This window comes from Grammomys surdaster, unplaced genomic scaffold, assembly GCF_004785775.1.
Source record: "Grammomys surdaster isolate TR1022 unplaced genomic scaffold, NIH_TR_1.0 125071, whole genome shotgun sequence".
NCBI lineage: Eukaryota > Metazoa > Chordata > Mammalia > Rodentia > Muridae > Grammomys > Grammomys surdaster.
In genome coordinates, this window is record NW_021619976.1 from 156,415 (window position 1) to 177,059 (window position 20,645).

The 20,645-nt window shown below is 41.1% G+C and overlaps 1 pseudogene; it reads right to left on the reverse strand.

Annotated features, from left to right (window-relative positions):
* LOC114636919 overlaps nt 1-19,745 on the reverse strand; it is a 63,700-nt pseudogene extending 43,955 nt beyond the window's left edge.
* Nucleotides 19,746-20,645: the final 900 nt, after the last annotated feature.

The following is a 20,645-nucleotide window of genomic DNA, read 5'->3' on the forward strand; positions in this document are numbered from 1 at the left end:
AGAGAGAGAGAGAGAGAGACTTGGACTTACCTTATACTCATCAATGTAAAAGGGAAAATAAAAATGTAAGAACACAGTTTGCATCCATGAAAGATGTGGCTGTGCAGTGGCCCAGACCTCCTGCAGAGTGATTCCAGGATCTGGTACAGGGTGAACAGCTGGGCCTTCCTCCTACTGATTACAGAGCCTGGCTGGAGAGGAAATAGTTACATAGAAACAACACACTGTGCATCTGCATGGGACATGGCCAGCCTCCAGGCCCTCCAGGTCTGCTCCCCGCTGACCCCCAAATGCACTGTGCTATCTGCAGCAGCCCTTGCAGTGGGCACAGAAATGGCTTCCCCGACCCTGTCTTTGGCTGAGAGAGGCCTGCTCAACTCCAGGTTTCACAGGTTGAGCTCAGCTCTGCCTCTTCATCCACCTCCATAGGCCTCTTGCCATCTCGGATGTGAACTGCTGGCTGCTCTTGCTGGCTGGTGGCCCAGAGCCCTGCAGGCCTTACACTCTCTGTACTCACGGCTGGGCGCTTCTCTCCCACGTGTGGCAAGTGCAGGGCCATACACCTTCCTTTGAAATATGGCCGTGTTTTAAAAAGTGTTTTATGTTATATCTCCTCTTGCTATTTTTACCCTTCAGGGAAGGGTATGTGTTTGTTTAAAGGTTAATTAAGTGTCATCTTAACTGGGGACTAACAGAACATTCCTAGTCTTTGTCTTCCAGGATCTCAAGAGCAGCAGGCGCTGTTCTTTCTTGATGCTGTGTAGGTTTTCTGCGGCTTTGTTGATCCCATTTCTCCTCGTTCTCCATCCCTCTATGCCTTCTCAGTCCTCCTGTGGAAGGCTGCAGAGATCCACATTTGGCAATAATCTCCAGTCTCACGATCATACGTGTCACATTATTTTTACTGATTCCAGCCCAGGCTACCCCTACCGCATGCCAGTTAGTCACGCCCAACTCAGCATGTCCAAGATTGTAGTGTACAAGTCCGCCCAAACCCGATACTCTATCTAGTGTGGCAAATGGCACCCTATAAAATCATATGCCTTTGCCCCAGACTTCTGGGCCGTAACGGATTCCTCCTTTGTAAAAGTGATGCGGCACCTGCCATAAACCATCCGTTCATCAGCTTTGCACCTGTGACCCACACAGGCGTCAGCTCATTGGCTATATTCTTGATGTTAGCTTTGGAATGGATTCATGGGGTGGGAGGGAAGCAGTTTGGAAACAACAATAACAAAGCCTCGTGAAACAAATGAAAAGGAAAACATTTAAACCTTTGGGGAATCATCTAAAGAACCAACAGAGATCCTACTTAGAATGCACAGGGAAGTGGAGTCGGCTTTTCTCATTGCTCTGTTTATTTCTGTCTATGTCATCCAGTGCTACTTGTCATCTCTCCTGTCTAGTCTCCTTATCCTGGACTAGCTTTTCATCTCTTTTTCTTGAAAACATTTTTTTCCCTCAAAGTCTTCATGTGTAGCTTTGCCACTGTCCCTAAACCTAAGGGTCCCCTCTCCATTCTCTTCTGTTTCATTGACTATCTGTCTGGACTCTCGCTGATAGAAACCAAGCCCATAGCCCTCCCTCTTTTCAAGTTTCCTCTCCATCTCTACACTTTCTTAAAACCAGCCCCTCCCCTAAAATCTGGGAATTGTGTAGACTTACAGAAATATTCTTGAGAAGGTGGGGGAAAGAATTTAAAATATTTAGTTAATCGCCAAAGTGTCTTCAGTGTCTTTTACCTTCATGACCCGCTCTTCATACCTGTAACAATTACACCCCAGTGCTACGGACTGCTAACAGACTTGGATTTCTCCCTAACCATAAGTAAACAGCCATGACTGCCACAGCCTCATGGATGTAGGGAGAAGACACAGGGCCACAGGGCAAAGACAAAGGACTATTTATTGCTCCCAGAAATCACAGTTGCCAGAGTGTTGACTTCATTGTGCCATTTCACCTACATTCCAGTTCCCACAGGATAATGCATGTGGGATAATGCAGAAGACACTTGCACACAGAGAGAACTGCATCATGGGAGCAATACTTTTGGGTGTAGAGTCTTCTATCATTGATCAGGAAGGATTTCCACTCTTTGCTGGGGTGTGGAATCTGTTAGATGCCATCTCTGCCTCTCATAGATATGACCAAAGCTTGTCTCTATCCATGGTGCATGAAATGTTGCATTGTGCTTAATAATAATAATAATGAGTGCAGCTTCCTCTACACAATAAAGAATTTACAAAGGAATGCAGTACTTTGTAGAGTTATAAATAGTTTGTGATGAAGTATATCTCAAACTGTGTATTTATACGTATGTGTTTTTCCTTTCCTTTCCTTTCCTTTCCTTTCCTTTCCTTTCCTTTCCTTTCCTTTCCTTTCCTTTCCTTTCCTTTCCTTTCCTTTCCTTTCCTTTACACACATCTAAAGGAAAAGAAAGGAAAGGGAAGGGAAGGGAAGGGAAGGGAAGGGAAGGGAAGGGAAGGGAAGGAAAGGAAAGGAAAGGAAAGGGTGTGTGTGTGTGTGTGTGTGTGTGTGTGTGTGAATGACAAAGGGGATTTTAAAAGAGAGAATTCATCTGTCAGGCCAACAAATGGAGTTGTATGTTCTATTTATTTACATTTTTTTCCTCCAAGTGTCTGGGCTGTGCATAGATCAACTGTAGATGAACTTGTCTCCAGTCAGATTCTAACATTGACCTTTTGCTCTGGTTTACAGCTGGGGTTTTAAACCCCCGTTCTCAAGTTCATACAACTGTCCCTTCAGGGGATTTTACATTTTCTCCTTGTCTACACTTTTTTAGACAAATGTCAGGTTTTTTTTGTCATTAGCCTTGTGAGAATTCCTGCAAATAAATAAACAGTTTGAAGAAGGAAACCCACTCTGGGACTGGAGGCTGTGAGTCAGTGTGGAGGCTGGAGGGAGTGGGGGAGACTGGGCTTGGAAGATGTGGAGATAGAGTGGCCTCTGCTTCCTTCCTTTGATGCCTACAATACATGAGAAATCAAAGCTTCCTAGAAACTTTTTTGGTTATCTTCTGAGATATATGGACAGTTTTAAAAAAATGGTTTGAAATATATAGAGTTTAGGAAGGATTGCTTCCTCTCTCTCTCTCTCTCTCTCTCTCTCTCTCTCTCTGTCTCTCTGTGTGTGTGCTTATGTGTAGTATACATATGCATGCATGCTGCAGTGTGTATGTGGAGGTCAGAAGACAGCTTGCAGAAATCAATTCTCTCCTTCCACACTGTGGAGGCACTCGCTTACTGACATCTTAGCAACCTTAACTGGATGATTTATGCTCCTCCCTACCTATGGTTCACACTGGAGTCTTGGGTGGAGAACAATTTGTCATTCCTAGTCCTACTCTGGTGGTATCTAAGGAAGAGACTCTTCCTGGTAGAATTGATCATATTTGGAGAAAGATTTGCATAAACTATGGGAAATACACTGACCTTAGCTGCTCAGGGAAATGGATCAGATTGCTATCTTCTCTGGATAGCAAGCGTGCAAGTGTTCTAGGGACTTCTATGTGGAGAATAGCCAATGAGGCCGCATGGAGGAGGGAGAAGCTGAGAGACCTGGGGAAGGAACTCTTGAAGAACAGAGGTTACTCAGCCCAGTTCTGCTGTGCATCGTGAGGTCCAGACATCCTTCCTGGTACTCTTCAGATATGATCCCTGCAATGTCAGGGTCTTCTGGGTTATCAATGAATTTTTTTTTGTGGAGTCTGGCACAGAAGATAATTCAATTGTAGCCAAACCCAAAGTAGAAAGAGTATTGATGGCTGAAAATTCGATGGGCATCAGGGTTATATACAAATAACGAAATGGATCGGGGATAAGCCAAGTGATTGGCAAGAGGCTGTAAACCTCAGAGTTGATGCAATGGAAGGAAGAGATGACCCAACTTGTGTGCCTCCCTCATTAAAAACAAAACAAAACAAAACAAAACAAAACAAAACAAAACAAAACAAAACAAAACAAAACAATAAAACCAACTCATCTGGTTAGATGTCATCCCTTCCTCTCATAGATAGGCGCGAAGCTTGTCTGTATTCTGGATGGAGGCACTCTTTCTTGTCTCCGCCATCTTTCAATATACCAAGAGCATCCCTTTCAACATTGTCTCCAATCCCATGTTGGAAATGTTTGCATGAAATGTTGCATTGTGCTTAATATCACAATAATAATGAGTGGAACTTCTGAGTCTTCTGGTTTGAGTCATCACAGAGACTCAGCTGTTGCACTGACTAGAGGGATATGGGAGTGTGCTAGCAATGATCCACACGAGTGGGAAGGAGAATGATAACAAGCAGACCACAGACTAGAGCAGGAAAGGTGGCTCAGTGGTTAACAGTACCTGCTACCCTTGCTGAAGATCTGAGTTCAATTCTAAGCATGTATACAGAGGCTCACAACCTTCTGTTACTCCAGTTTCAGGGGATCCAACATACTCTTCTGACCTCCACATGCTCTGCATGTAGTACACATACATACACTTGAGCACACACGTGTACATATAAAATAGATACATGAATGAATAAATAAACATTCTTTTTTTTTAAAAAAAAAGAAAACCCCAGACAGAATTTCTCTCTTTCTTACCCCTTCCCTCCCTCTACTCCCCTTTCTTCATTAAACAAGTGTTATATGCTATGAGGTAAACTATTTCATTAGTAGAGAAAGCAGGAGGAACCCATACAGGACACTGAAACATGATACCTCTGTTCATTACATAGAGAATGAACAGAGAGATATTATCCTCAGGTTTCAGGTAGACCCAGGAAGTGTCTTTTCAGAGCATCTACAGGACATCAGGTGCGCTCAAGATTTGTTGCTGTGGGGACTTTTACTTTTGAAGTTATGTAAACAGCAGCAAGGATCCTAAACGTAAGCAACAGCAACAACTTAAGACAGTTTTGGATAGAGACTGAAAATTCTCATCAGTTAGACATGTCAGACCCAGAGTGAGGCAATGCCTGCTCCTAGACAGACTGCATTCAACGTAAATTGTTGTGAGACAATAAGAACACTGGTATGGAATACCTTATCCAAGTGGCAAAAACCACATAGGAACTGAATGGGACCCCAGTTGAGAGGCAGGGCAAACCCCCTTTGTCCTGCATAATTCTGTTTGAATGAGTGGGAGAGAAGTGTTGAAATTCCATGAAGACTTCACTAAGTGACTTCTTCCTCTTCCCCTTCCTGGTGGGTCTTGGTGGATCTTAACTCTGTGATGCCTTCCTGACTTCTCCTTTTTAATTTCAATAAGATGGACTCACTTTATGCAAAGAGAGCCATTATTAAGGGCCTGTGCTGTGTCTGAAACATGGTAATGGTGCATACACACACACACACATACACACACACACACACACACACCTCAACAACTCCTGCACTTTCATAATGCAAGTATTGTTTTCTATCACTTACATAGAGTTCTACAGAGAGCTCATTCCTTCAACAGATTCTGCCATTCAGAATGGCAGTGATTGTTTATCAGGTAGCAACATCTTGGACTGGTGGAATTCAGCTCCTTGTCTCCGGGGTCAGCAAACCAGATAAACAGCGTCTGCCTTAACAGAATCACACCTGAGCCAAAGCAACTCTGGTGGAGGTGTTCAATGTAGCACAAAAATGCCTTTGTAAGCCCCCAAATGCCATTCAGATATAATTGGAAATGATTTCTGCCCAATGCCGACAGTCTTCTGCACCCAATAAGTCACTGTATTCACAGTGGTCTCTTTATTAAACTCCCGTCCCTCCATTTATTAGCATGTAACTCTATATAGCTTTTTTGGTGACTTCTTTGTCTGTAGGTAAATAGCTCAGAGGGAATTTATAAGCTCTTTCCCCAACCCCAAGAATAGTAGTCACCGTCGTGTGAGATTTGGATTGGAGTTTACCCACAGTATTTACTGGTAACAGTACCCAATATCTCACAGCACCCTTGTGGTAGTGATCAGAGAATGCTTGTATTACTTCCAACGCTTTTCTTCTACCCCTCCAAATGGAATTATGGAAGACAAAGAGGGTCCTGTTCATTTCCTGTATGTTTTTTGCTACTTGGATAAGATCTTTTGTATTAGTATTGTGTCTCACAATAACCTGTGTTTTATTTGTTCTATACAGGAGCTTCTAGAAGTTATATCACTCTGGGTCTGACGTGTCTAACTGATGAGAGAAAGCTGAAGTGGAGAGAAACCAATGGACATGCCCAAGGCTTTAAACTAAGGTGCCTAGACTTCCAGATGTCTTCCAGCACTTAAATGGTCAGTTCCCTGAAGTCAGGTATGATATATGAATTCTGCCTTGTTTCACATCTGCAAACTCCTGTGTTTATAACCACAGTGTGCTGGCTAGTTTTATGTCAACTTGAAGCAAGCTAGAGTCATCGGAGAGGAGGAAGCCTCAATTGAGAAAATGCCTTCATAAGTGACTGCTATAGGCCGGCCTGTGGGACATTTTCTTAATGAGTAATTGATGCGGGAGGATCCAGTGCATTGTGGATGGAGCCACCCCTGAGCTGGTGGTCCTGGGTTCTATGAGAAAGCAGGTTTATGAAGCCATGGAAGCAAGCCAATAAGCACTCTTCCATGATCTCTATGTCAGTTCCTGCCTCCAGGTTCCTACCCTGTTTGAGTTTCTGTCCTGACTTCCTTGAAGATGAACAGTGATGTTGAAGAGTAAGCAACATAAACCCTCTCCTCCACAACTTGGCTTTGGGTCATGGTGTTTTATCATAGCAATAGCAACCCTAACTAGGACATATAGCTTAGTAATGCCTAAGGAAATCCCAGATGAGAGAATGAAGACCAGTTGAAGTATCCTGGGCACTGGCAGTTAGCCCAGTGTCTAGCATGGAGGTACTGTGGCTATTTGCAGGAGGATAGGTAAGTGAATGAATTAGATAGCACCCCCCATGAGGATCTATCATACTGGTGAGAGGTTCTGTATTTATCTAAGCTCATCTCCAGGCTTTGGGGACAACGTTGTGACCCACCGCCATCTTTTTCTTTCTAGCAGAAACCTTGCCCATGATGCTCACCCTGTGAGCCACAGGAACATATACCAGTCAGAATACCTCTCTTCTATAGAAAGCAGACCCAACGCACGGCTCCAAATTCCAGGTCTATGCCCCTTGCTTCCCAGAGCCTAATATAGTAATCTCCTACCTCACAGGCCAGCAATAAAGAACACTTGACTTGCCCCTAAGAAGCACATCTCAGCACTTCAGGCCCGGGCGCCTGGGTCTTATTTATTGCCAGCCTGCTTCAGAGGTTGGCAAATTCAAGGGAGGCCTCCCTGCTTGCTCTGAGCCTTAGAAGACTGTTGATACTTGATCTCTTGTCCCAATTAATCAACTTCTCTACGCATTCAGAATGTCATCCCTGTCTACATCCTTGTAGTTGGAATGCTCTCTGTACAGTGTTGCCACTCCCCATCTGAAAGGCCGAAGGAAGATATCCTCTGCTTGTATTCTATCTGTCCTTCCCAGCTTTGGAGCAAATTCATTTTGGAGTTTGGAGTTTTGGAGAAGAAACTCCTGTGTTGGACCTTCTCCCACTGCTGAGGGCTTGGCCTTGACTCTCCCTTTCTGGCCACTTGATGACTCAGTTTCTTTGACTGTAAAATGAAGACCTTCAGGCCTGTTCTGCCTGCCAGGCTCAATGTCGGTTTTGGCTTAAACGAGTCCTGCTTCCAGAACACATTCTAAAAGAGGCTTGTTTATTTAAATAAGCTTTTCTTGTCATTTCCCATTTTCTTCTTAAAGCACAGTCCAGGTTGCTTAAAAGAAAACCAATTAAAAAACAGGAACAAAACAAATAACACCTGATAAGAAGAACAGTGTACACAATAAATGCCCACTATCAGAAATTTTAATAAGCAGTCCTCCAAACTCACTGCTCGTTTGTCTCATGGGAGACCTATTAAGTGTTGAGCATGTTAGTTCTTTGGGGTGTGAGTTCCTCCTTTGATAATAAAGGATCCCATTGTGCAATGAGAAATATAGATGTTTTGTGAAGCCAGAGAAGTTCCTGGAGGTCAGGCGTTTAACCCTTGTAGCAGAAGAATGCTCCTGTGTGTCCCTATTTGGAAAGGTAGAACTTTTATCTCTATGTCATCTATCATTCTGGAAAGAAATGGTCAGTGGAACACAGGGCTCTGGATTGTGAACACCACTGGTCCTTGATCCCGAGAGATTTTAGACAGGGGCCTACACAATGTTTTGAAATGAGTTATATGGTTTTTGATGTTTCCCAAAAGGAAGAGTGTCTGCACATTTTCAAAATCAAAGGTGCCAAATGTGTGCCTATGTGTCAGCCTGTAAGCTGGTAGAATTAATATCTACATAAATAATGTGGTATAAAGTTACTGGAGGTAAGTGCTAAGCATGATATAAATGTGAACGAGCACCCACAACATGTCTCCTTCCATCTCAAGAATCTTCTTAGATGTGTATTCCATTTCTATGACCTTAATTTCTTTTCAGCTTCATTATAATTTGCAAACATACAAATTATGTAATAAACCCCTTGTCTACATGAGCAGTCATAATCAATTTTCCTCATAGTTTCTTCTGCCCCAGGAGCTGTTGTTTGAACCTTGAAGCTTTTGTAGTAAGGCTTGGCTCCTAGTGTGGCACTATCAGGAACTGGAGGAACTTAGGAGGTGAGGCTTGATGGAAGGGCTCTATGTTATTGGGGCTTGGTGAAGATTGGGGAAGATGGTCTTCTTCTCTTTCTCTTTCACTTCTTGTCTGGGAAGTGAGAGGCTTTGCTTTACTGTGCCCCTACTATACTCATGAGACTCTGAGACCAAACAGTCATGGAGTAGCACCCTCAAAATTATGAGACAAAACAAAGCATTTTGACCATATATTTGATCAACCTCATGTATTTGCTAATGATGAAAAGTTAAGACCCTGCTTAATTACTTTAAAATAATCAGCAGAAACTTTGCCTATAAATATGCAATTTGTATCTATTAAGAACTAAGTACCTTTTCAATATATGTGTAACATCCTTATGATATATATGACTAGAAAGTTCCACATGTTAAGATGAAAAAGCATTCCCAGAGATGCATCAAATCTTAGCAAATCTAAACTGTACTTGGGACCTTACAGAGTTATTGTTCTTTTTTTTCCCCAAATTTATCTAGCTATGTGTTGAGTTAATGAGACTGTACTTTTGAGCTTGAGTTCCCAGATGACAACTTAGGAAGGGCTGGAGAAGTTGTTCCGAGGCAGGGGGTGGTGACTGAGGAGACTGCAGCCTCCAGACAGCACCTAAGGCTAGTGCTTTGCATTCTTCATTCCTCCTATGTCTATCCAGCATGCCATTGCAAGTGCAGAGAGTTTTTAGGCTGACCCCATCTGCAGGAATCTGAGTGACATAGCTAGAAATAGTTTTCCAAGTTGGAGAGCCTTTTTATGAATTGTTGCTTAAGAACATGTGAAGTTTGGTTTATATGTGTATGTACTTATTAATTGGTTTATTAGTCATGTAATACCGTGTATGTAGAAAAAACTACACAGGAGATTAGATACACATTAGTGAATGAGTCAGATCTAAGATATAGAATACTTTCCTGTGAGGTTATGTGTCCTAAAAAGCTGAAACATGATCAAGAGTATTACTGAAAGTGACTGCTGATGAGCAGTGTTTGTGAGACCCCTGTAGTTGACTCTTAATCTAGTGTACTGTAGGGTTGTGGGTCTCATGCCCACTCCGCCACAGGCCAAGGCTACTCTGGGAGCCAGGACTCGGAAAATGACCTCATTTACCCCACACTGTTGCCAGGCAGGTTTGGGGCTACAGGGAAACCCTGGGACACGACTCCAGGAGTAGGGAAGTCTGAGGTGTGGGACAGCTGGAGCTGGTTCGGGAGTCCCCAGGCCTATGAGGAGGCCAGAGCCATCTGGTTCTCAGGCTCTTGGACATCCAGGTGTCTCTGGAAGCCTTGGAATGGCTGAGAATGGAGTGGGGGCCCACAGACTGTATCTAGTCCGGGGCTGGGGAGGTGAAAGGGGAGCTCTGACTGGCTCCACAGTGATTGTCCTTGGCTTGTTGGCAGTTGGCTTGGGCTTAGTCTTGTTGGGAGTGCAGAGAGGCCTTCTATGGGAGACTAGATGGTAGCTCTATAGGTGAAGGCCTACTCTATGGCTCCCCATGACAGATCCTGATGAAAAGAGACAGTCCATGGTTTTAAGGCATTTATTGCCATGGTGGAAAGTGGATGAGTAAAACCATATCATTCTTCTTAGGGTGGGCCTGAGGTTAGATAGCTTTTGCAGAGAGGAATGTCTGGGAAGAAAAGCTTATTGGCTAAGCCCTCCAGGCCTCTAGGTACCTCATTAAAATAGAGATCTGTCCTGAGCCTATGTGACCACAGGTCATGTCCCCTACATATGGAGGGGCTTTGGGCATTGCCCTTATGTGACTGATGGCCACAAATCTATGTGGGGCTGCAGCTAGTAACAGGGGCTTGGTACTTGGGAACAGGAGAAACTTCTACTGTCCCTTCAGGGTCCCAAGGGTTTCTAGCCTTAGCTCAACCAGGAACCAGACTACCTTTCATGGTCTCACAGTGTACAGAGACTTCAATTCACTAGGCATTCATTGTGTACTCGCTGCATGGTACGCTGAAATGGGCCTTTGAAGATGAATAAGAAAGATGTACAACAAACACCTCATCCTCATGATGTTCTGAGATTTTTATTTCGATGTTCATGACCTCCATTACCAGTGTATAATTCATTTATTCACCCTGTATTCATTTAAGGTCCTGGCTGTTGAGCTGTTGAATGATAAAGGAAGAATCTCTATCATTCTGGCATGAATTTCTCTTCATGAAATGTATGTTTGCCCATCAGGTAACATTCAAAATGTTTCTGCATATATACTTAATTTTTATACAGTATCCAGTGTAATGGCAAAGGTGATTCCAGTATTACAAGGTAAGACATTTTAACTGTTATGCATTAAAAAGTTTATAGGTACAATATATGTGTTACTTTTGTCCATTAGCTGAGAAGATTTGCTTTATCATTTTTATGATGGTCAATCTTCATTTCCAACTTGGCTGCATTTAGAATCACAGTGGAAGCACACTGCTGGGTGTTTCCTGGAAGACTTAACTCAAGGGAGAGGGCCTCCACCATCACATGAAACATAGTAGGCTAAACTACTGTCCCAAGATGCATCTTTTAATGAAGCATTTAGAGGACTGGAAAGATGGCTTAGCATGTAAAGGTCTTGTTACACAAACTGAGTTTGATTCCTGGGACCAATAGTAGAAGGAGAGGAAAGATTCCTAAACTTTGTTCTCTGACCTCCTGGTATGTATCCACACTCTCTCCCATTCCTTCTCCCCACTTCTCTTCCTCTCCCTCTTTCCTCGCCCCTTTACACTCCCACCCTCACAAACCATATTAAAAGACAGCTACCGATAGATCATTAAAAAGCATTTAACATCTCCTTCACCCATTTTCCCTTCCTCACATTCCTCTTCTCAGAAACAGAACTATGGTCAAGAGAACCAATGTCCTAGAGGTTCTAGAGTTAGTCTTGGGTTATTTATTATATTTACCTTCCAACTCTCATCATCTCAGTTTCCTAAACACCTTCTGAATGTTTTCAGTCCTGTCCATCCCCAGGACTTTTATTGTTGATTCACCCTTTCCTCCCATCTGGTCTTCTCCATATGTGTAGATATGTCCTTGCCTTCCAGATTAATCTAACTTTGAAAGGATGTAAGCCACCATGCTGATCTGTTCTTCAGACCCCATTCTGCCTTAGAAAATTTTACATGATCTTGAGTATGGAGGTGCATAAGACAAATATACAAACAAAATATTTCAGATAAGTCATTTACAAATTTATTTTAAAACTATTCTTTACATATTTTGCTGTTTCTTAAAGACGCAAGCCAATTTTCACACTAATGCAATGGATATGCTTATTTTAATTTTTTTTCATATAAAGGTAAACCTCAGTTGAGTGTGAGAAGCTGCAGGGTATACAGCATCTTAAGCAATTTCCAGAGTGTTGGTTGACATTTTGATTTTACATTCAGTGCTAAGAATGCTGTTTTATACAAATACACAGTACAAAATGGCAAAAACATGTATAGGGCCATTTCAAAATTTGTTGGAAATTCTTCCCTAATCCTAAACCAAAATTCACTTAATGAATTAAAAAAATGAAATTCAAGTCAGAAATTCAGGCAGAAAAATTTAAAAACAAACATTCTAATACTACAATCTAAAGATACATTAATTTAATACTTAGATGCTGAGGAGTAATGGTAGGAAAATATTAAATCTTTGTTTTCACTAATTAAACCATCATGTTTCCAGAAGAGCAGAAAACTTTATATGTAACGTAAACACACAATAATTCATAGCATACAATACTTTTGAATTTGAGCAGAGGTGTTTCAGACAGTGGTGGTTACAAAGTGAAAATGCTGTGTATTCAGAACCATTGGAGAGTATTACCTGAAACATCTTGGACTCATTATGCATTTTATTTTGAATTAATTTCTGGTCAGTGAATGTTGAGAAAAATTTTACTGTTGCCAAAACTCTCAGGACCAGAACTTTCAGTTACATGACCCCACAATGGGGCTGTGGCTCATAGTTTAGGAAACTGCTTTTATGGACTCTCTTTTTCCTAGAGCACAATCCTACCAGGCACATTGGGAACCAGGATTTTCCTTCCTCACATTCTTCTCTAATCCCCACCTGCTCATTCTGAGACCCCAGCTGTCCTCCTTCCCAGATATATCAGTGTTCTTCCTAGTGCACTGAACCTGGAGAAGATTTCGATTTTCAGTGTCTCTGGCACGACCTGCTTCCTCTGCTTGGAGCTCTCTTGACTTTCACATTCTTCAGTTCTTCTCATCACTTGATTTTCAGATTAAATACCACATCCTATTCACAGTGGCTACCACATTCCTCAGTTTAGCAATTTGTAGCATACATTATCACCAAGGCTCCTTCTTGTTTGTTTCCTGGCCTGCAATTGTTTATATTTCTCACTAGCAAGTAAGTCCCAGTAAAGTCACACTATTGTTTATTATGTTGGCATTTTCATTTTTCATAGTAGTTAAGTGTTCCTTGGATGACATTTGATTGAAAGAATTGAAAAGATTATGGCTGTTACTCTCAGACTTTGAATAAATCTATCAGCTCATCTCTCAAAATATTTGACTTGTAAGAGTATCCATCAGCATAAATCTCTGGACCTGGCAACAGCATGGCTTGGGAGGTCAAATTGCTAATCCTCCAACTAAGTGGAGCTGTGAGCCCAGTGATGGCTTTATTGGCAAAGCTCATCTTATAGGTAATAAATATTGAGTGAAGACTTGCTCCAGGCTCACAGTTTTGTGTTTATTGTACCCACACCAAAATGTTGTGATAGGAAACTTGGGAGTTTTATGATAGAGGTGAGAAACTGAAATTCTATGGTGATAGTTAAATTGTTCAAGGTTGCATGGTTAAGGATACCATGGACCTAGGATTGGAGCTTAGGGCTATCAGGACCCCAGGTAACCATCTACTGCTCTTCTCTTCTGAAAGCTATGTGTGAGAGCTTAGCATTTTCAAAATGGCAACCAAGATATAAATATACAAGTGATGGACAGCTACAGTTTGTCTGAGAAACTGGTGTTTAGGTCTTTGGTGAAAATTAAGGAACAATATAAGGCAACCCTCCATTTTACTGTTGCTTTCATTAAAAAAAAAAAGCCATTTCATTTTAGGGATTGGAAAGACCTTCCTCAGAAAGAGCCTAATTATAGGGGCAGTGCATTCAAAATTCAAGAACGACTGATTTGTGCTTTTTAAACAGTAAAAGGAGCCCTGAAACATATTAAATTTTTATGAGGTGTGTTGCTGACTAAAATTTTTTTGAGCAAATAATCATACAAAAAAAGAGTAGACCACATACTTAAAATTAAAACCTCCAAATAAGAAAAATATTTATTAAATAAACTTACACCAAGCCACAGTGACATTTCAAATGGGTTTTCTAAGCCAACCCAACCCATAGAGTAATTTTAATCAAGTTAATGGTTCATTATCAGAAGATGACAACTAGAGATGTGGCTATTATGTAGTGATTAGGTCTGGTAGACCAAATCTGTCAGTAGCCAAGTGTGTTTGGGAAGCCAAGTAACCTCTCTGGCCTATAGTGTCCCCATCTTTGAAATGGAGACAGTAGAATACCCCTATTGCCTCTTATAGTGCTTATCAAAATCAAGACTAACGAATGTAGGGGAATATTTGGAGATGTGAAACATATTTGTGACATTAATCATCCCAATTTTCCAAGAAGATTAAGGAGATTTATGTAGAATGAAGGGTTTTATTTTGAGAGATGATTCTCTTGTCTTTTATTCTTTCCTGTTCATCAGAGATTTCAAGCACATGACGCTTACAGTTCTCTTGGTCTGTGTCATAGAGCTTGTCTATCCATTTGGGCTTAGCTGTTCACTAGATTAAGAAAAAAATCCTGCTTGTCTTCATTTCCTCTTGCTTCCAGGACTCCTGGTATCTACACATTACACATCTACTAAAAAAAAAAAATAATCATGGATTCCTTCTGACCAGGTGAACTGTGGTTTTTAACTTCTCAGTTCCAAACCATTCTGTCTCCCATGACTTTGGCTAGTGGATCCATCACACATCCTGTTTACCTATTATGGTTTTACATTTTCTATAGGCTGAATGGTCTTAGGAGGTGGAATCTTGAAGAAGTGATGAGGTTATGATAGTGAACATCATTAATTAATAGTCAATTATTAATTGATAATGAATGAAGTTAATTCTTCTCTCAGGAATCTGCTTTTCCATCCTAGCACGTGAAGACTCTCAGGAAAAGAATAATCTATGAGACTGAAAAAAGGCCTCCAGGAGACATCAAGTCTCTTTGATGTGGCACTTCTTCTAGAACCATGGGCAATAACATTGTGTTGTCTACAGACTGCCTTCTACGGGATTTACTCTCAGCAGCCTAGGTAAACTGAATTTAGCTTTTAGCATTGGCACTGACTGAACTCCTCATGGGATGAATCATCTTCTCATCATGAGTAGCTCAGTCTGACACTACATCCTCACTACAGTTCTTGGTTTGTCTACTCTGGTTTAGGTATGCTTCTGTGATTTTTGAATTATTTTCTTGTTCTGTATTTTTAAAACTAACTGCTAATTATGATAAATGTAACAGAATGCCCCTAATCCTTACCTGATCCTTAGATAAGGTTCCCCCTAAGCTTCTGAGAGGAGATAGTTATCACCTTAAAAGTCCTCTCTTGAATGCTAAGAAGTTTATAACTCCCTTTCATGAATAAATGTAAATTTTATTTTCTTGTTTTCTTCACTGTAACTTTTCCTTCATCTCCTCTCTCCCACTCTCCCGTTTTCCCTCTCTTCCTCCTTCCCTTCTCTCTCCCTCCCTTGTGATACTGGGCATTGAACCTGGGGTTTGTATATGCTAAGCAAGTGCTCTACCACTGAGCTATACATACCTCAAATTCTTCTTTACTCTTCTCACTCATTTATTCTGAATTCACTTAAGCAAAAGCCACACTTCTCTTTTGGGATATGGAGTCCAGTGTTCTCTTTCAAAACCTCACAGTGTTTTGTCATTCCCTTCCCTTAAGGGCAGTGAACCTTCCCTTCCTTGATGAAAGTCAATCAATAGCTCTTGCCCTACAGAATTCCCATTTTAGTTTATTTTCATCACTTGGTCTCATGCCTCTTCACAGGTCTTCTGTCCGGTCATGGGTCTATCTCATTTGGAGCAAAAGCCAACCTCCTTCCAATATCACCAAGTTCCTACTCCAGCGTCTCCCCATGACCTCCCTGATAGCAGTGCTGTTCTCTCTGGGCTCTCACAGCTGCTCAAGGCTGCTTGAGCACAGCAGGCACATTTGCCATCTCAAAGTCTCCCTTCCCCACCCCCGCCCCAGTCTGAAGAGATGACTCATGGGTAAGTGGTGATCAGTACTCTGCTAAGAACTCAAGATGGGCTCTAAAGACATGTGTACACAGTCTGCTGTGGTCTCTCTAGACATCACACAACATCACTTTTTTGAGTCTGAGAGAATATTGATTCTGTGTTCCTTTTTGCTGGTTATCCCACGCGAGAAACTCTTCACGAAGTAAACTGTGGGCTGATAACCACTGTATCTCATCCATTGTTCAAAGTTTCAGTCTTTTTATGCAATGAGTAAAGTTGGCCCTTGTTTCTCTACCTTGGCTGGAAGCAAACCTTTCAACAATACTTAATTCCTTTTCTGGCTCTAGTTTTTCTATGGAGATAACACTTAACATCAGACACACTGCCTATGCATCCTGCCTGTTTTTGTACTGTCTCTTTTAGCTCCATCAGAATGTATTTCTACAAGTGATATGTTTTCCTCCACATGTAAATTTTTTTGGATTCATATAGGGACTGACACATAGTAGGCACTCGTTAATTATTTATTAAATGAATGATTGCAGAAAAAGCTGACGTCAGGAGGAATTTTCCTAGACCCATGAGGCTGTGGTTCCACTTCAATCTGAAATCACCAGTGTGAGTGGAGCCTGTGACTTTGGGCTGGATACTCAGCCAGTGGCAAAGGTCTATCACCTCCTCAGTCAACACCCTGCTTTGTGGAACATGCTCTCGCTCCTCTTGCCATCTCTCATAAAGTGCTTTGCTTACCCAACACTCCTTAGCTGGATCACAACTCTGAGAGGCATGGATGGAAGGTTTTAGATTTCTTTTAAAAATATAATCATTTTACAACCACGCATGTATGTGTATGTGTTTCGTCTCTACATCCAACTCTTAGCAGCTGCTACTTAACCCTCATCTCTTTCTTTGTATAAAACTCGAATGTGAAAGGCCCTTTTAGCTCACAAGGGTGGAAGTTCAGGTGGGAACGAATCCAAGGGAAACTTTGGACTCACTCAGTAGGGGTGGGCCAGCTAAATAACGGCACCCTTTCCCACAGACTTCCCCTTGTAGTAGCTCTATGCAAGGATTTCCCATCTGTCAGCTTGTCCCTCCAGCAGTTACTCACTTGAGGAACCAAATGCATGTGCATGCATGTGCGTGTGCATGCATGTGTGTGTGTATGTGTGTGTGTGCTCACATGTGGTTGTTAGATTATGAAGCAGCTTCTGGAGCAGTTTTCTCATTTTGTTTTCTTGCTGGGTTTCACTTTGGTTTCAGGACCTTCATGCAGAGTATCTCTATCTTCTTAGGTTTAGGCTCTTCCTTATCCCTTAGGTCTTATCTCAAATGATTACTCATTAGTGAAAAATCGTCTGTCCAAGTGGCTAAGTTGTTCCTTTCTTGTTGCCAATGCTTTGCATAGGGGAAAACTCTGGGATCTTTATAGCTGCTGTGTTTAGAAAACAGAATGTGAGTTTGTTAATATCTTCTTCCAAAGAATAAAAGGCAAGAGTAAGAGTACTGAGAGGATGCAGACTCCATGTGGAATTGCGTATGTATGTGTTGCTGGGGTAAAAGTTGCAAAGATAAAGTGTAGATTCAATTCTCCGTATTTCCACAGTAACAACTGGCCTTTAGCCGGAAGGTGGAAGATAGTATGGGTTTATGGAAGGACTTAAGCAAGGGAAGACAGACTTGTGTATCAAGAAGGCCAACCTGGCTGTGGAATAGTAAACAGAATAAAAAAGAATAAGCTGTGCTGGAAAGCACACTTAATATAATCTAAGATGATTCTAATCAATATATTATATTAAATGAAAACTCTAAAAGAGGTCGGTGGCAGTGGGTTAAAGGGTTGGCAAAAACCTGTCATTATAAGGAGTTCTTGATGGAAAATTGATTATGAGGAAATTAGAATGGAAAGGAGTAAAAGTAGCATTCAAAGTTAGACAAAAGTCAATCAGAGCAAAGACTATTGAGATAAAATTACATTGGGTTGGGCATCAGGGAAAATGGCAGAATAAGGACATGGGACTCTTATTTCTTCCATAGAATCAGAAATTGTAATATTATGTGTCAGAATCAACTCTTTCAAAGTTGTAGAAATTAATCAAAGGCTTAGAAAAATACAGGCAGCATCTTTCTTTAATGAAAGAACGTTATGAAGAAAAGTTGTTATAGTAAACTTTAAATTTTTCTAAACCTCATTCCCTCATTTTCATAGTAAGTTTGAAAACCCATCCTATATTTGATTATATCCTATAATCATGATGAGAACCAGAACCCTGGAAGGTTCTAGAAAGATCGGAACAAGTTTAGAACTCATTCAAAGTCCTCTCTCCAGCAAGTTATCATTTGACTTGTTGATTCTTAAGGAGATTCTACCCTCAGAGTGTCTGATTTAGTAAGTCAGAGATCACTGCTTTTTCCCCTTGGTATATTTAGTGAACATAAGTAATCAGGGGTAGTAGTTCAAAGCATAGCTGCTGTGGGTAGTAGACAACAGTTGATGACCACTTAACCGGGGAAGCTAGGTGAGAGCTTGCTCAAAAGGGACTCAGAAGAGCTTTGACACCTTTCTGTGATTCTAAAGGGCTACAGGCATGTTTAAGGCTGTATGGACATGTAGCAAAGACCTGAGACTGATTTAGACTCTCACCAGCAACTGAAATTAAGTGTTTGCTGGGAGTGAGGATTAAAGATAGAAGAAACTGATAATTCTTTAGCTGATTCAACTGATGGGAGCAACCACAGCCAAATATTAGGCAGAGCCTTGACAGAAGAGGACGATGAAGGATTGCAGTAGCCAGCGGGGTTGAGGACACCACAAGAACATGGGCCATGGAATCAACTAAGTAGGGCTTCACAGGGACTCACAGAGACTGACATGATAACCAGGAAGCCCAAATGAGTCTGACCTAGATTATCTATCTATCTATCTATCTATCTATCTATCTATCTATCCATCTATCTGTGTGTATGTATATATTAACTATATTTTCCCCTAAGATTTCTCCCTTCTTTTTTATTTGCATGTCTCATGAATTTTATCAGAGTTGATTATTTTAAGTGAGTCATAAATGATGAATACACACACACACACACACACACACACACACATATATATATGTTGTGTAGCTTGTTCTTGTTGGGAGTGGGGATATCTTTGACCCTTTTGCCTGATTTTGGGACCCTTTTTTCTCAGACTGGGTTGCCTCATCCAGCCTTAATATGAGGATTTGTGTTTAGGTTTTTTTTTTTTTTTTTTTTTGTGAGGCAACAGCGTGGTTTTATTTGAAGCTATTCAAAAATCAAGACAGGCTCACTACTTTGTTCTCAAAAGTAATCAATGCCAGCCAAAACAGCCAACTTAAGAGTCATCTGTGATAGATACTTGACTATGTGAGCCTAGAGAGCCTCCCCACCTCTGTTCCCCCTGGAGAGGAAGGGGTCTTTGTTTGCTTTTCTGGGTTGGTTCCATTGAATTCATCACAATGGAGATGGACATTTGAAATTCATAATGATCCAACATCTGATCAATCTTCTTTCGCGACACACCATGTTTATTCCTCTTTTCTAATTCTTCAGGATCAAACTTCCACCAAGTTTCCGGCTCATGAAACTCTACTCTGTATCCTTTTCCTATGGCCATTTCCACATATGGTTTCATTTCCCAGGCTTGTGTATTAGTGTTGTCTATTATAACTGGAGATCTCCCCTGATCGATAGCCTGTTTTGCTGTACCCATCTTGATGATGAAAATAGTCATCAGTGCTGAAGATGATGCCATCACGACTCTGACCAAGCAGAATTCTCTAGTGTTTAGTCTTATTGTAACTTGTTTTGCCATGTTTGGTTAATATCCCTGGCAGGCCAGCTCTTTTCTGAAGGGAAATGGAGGAGGAGTGGATCTGGTGAAGTGGGAAGGGGGGTGGGAGGGAAGAATTTTGAGGGAGGATGAACTATGATAGAGATGCATTGTATGAGAGGAAAAAAAAACCCAAAAAGATAAAGCACCTTGTGAAAGATGGAGATTTATTAATTCTGGCAATTAATGAATTATCTGTCAAGTTATTAGATGAATAATTAATTAACAAAGTGGGTTGCTTTTTTAAAAATACATTATAAAGGATGAAGGTTTTACATGCTTAGTATAGAAAAGCCAGTGACTGTAGAACTTGCAAGGGCAAATAGCAATAGTGACAAACCTGGTCAGTGGCAGAATTCACATTCATCATTTATGACTCACTTAAAATAATCAACTCTGATAAAATTCATGAGACATGTAAATAAAAAAGAATGGAGAAGTCTTAGGGGAAAATATAGTTACTAAAAACCACCTATCGGGAAATATAAATATTGGACTTACTGGATCCACACCATTTACCTACGTTCAGACACATAGTAGAACAGGGATGAAGAAATGAAGGAAAGCATGAGAAAGGTTCAACAAGATGAAGATATAAATAAGTCATAAGTATAAAAATCAATTAAATAGAAATCCTGGGATTGACCATCACAACTGAAGTGAGCATTTCACTGTCAGAGTTGTTGAGCAGTGCTATTTAAACTTGAGGGGAAGTAGTTGACATTGTGTAGTCCGAGGAAGATAGAACTAAGTTTAAGAAAGCCTGTGAGACCTGGGGAACAGCATCTAGCATGTCTACATCCACATAGTAACAATATCCAA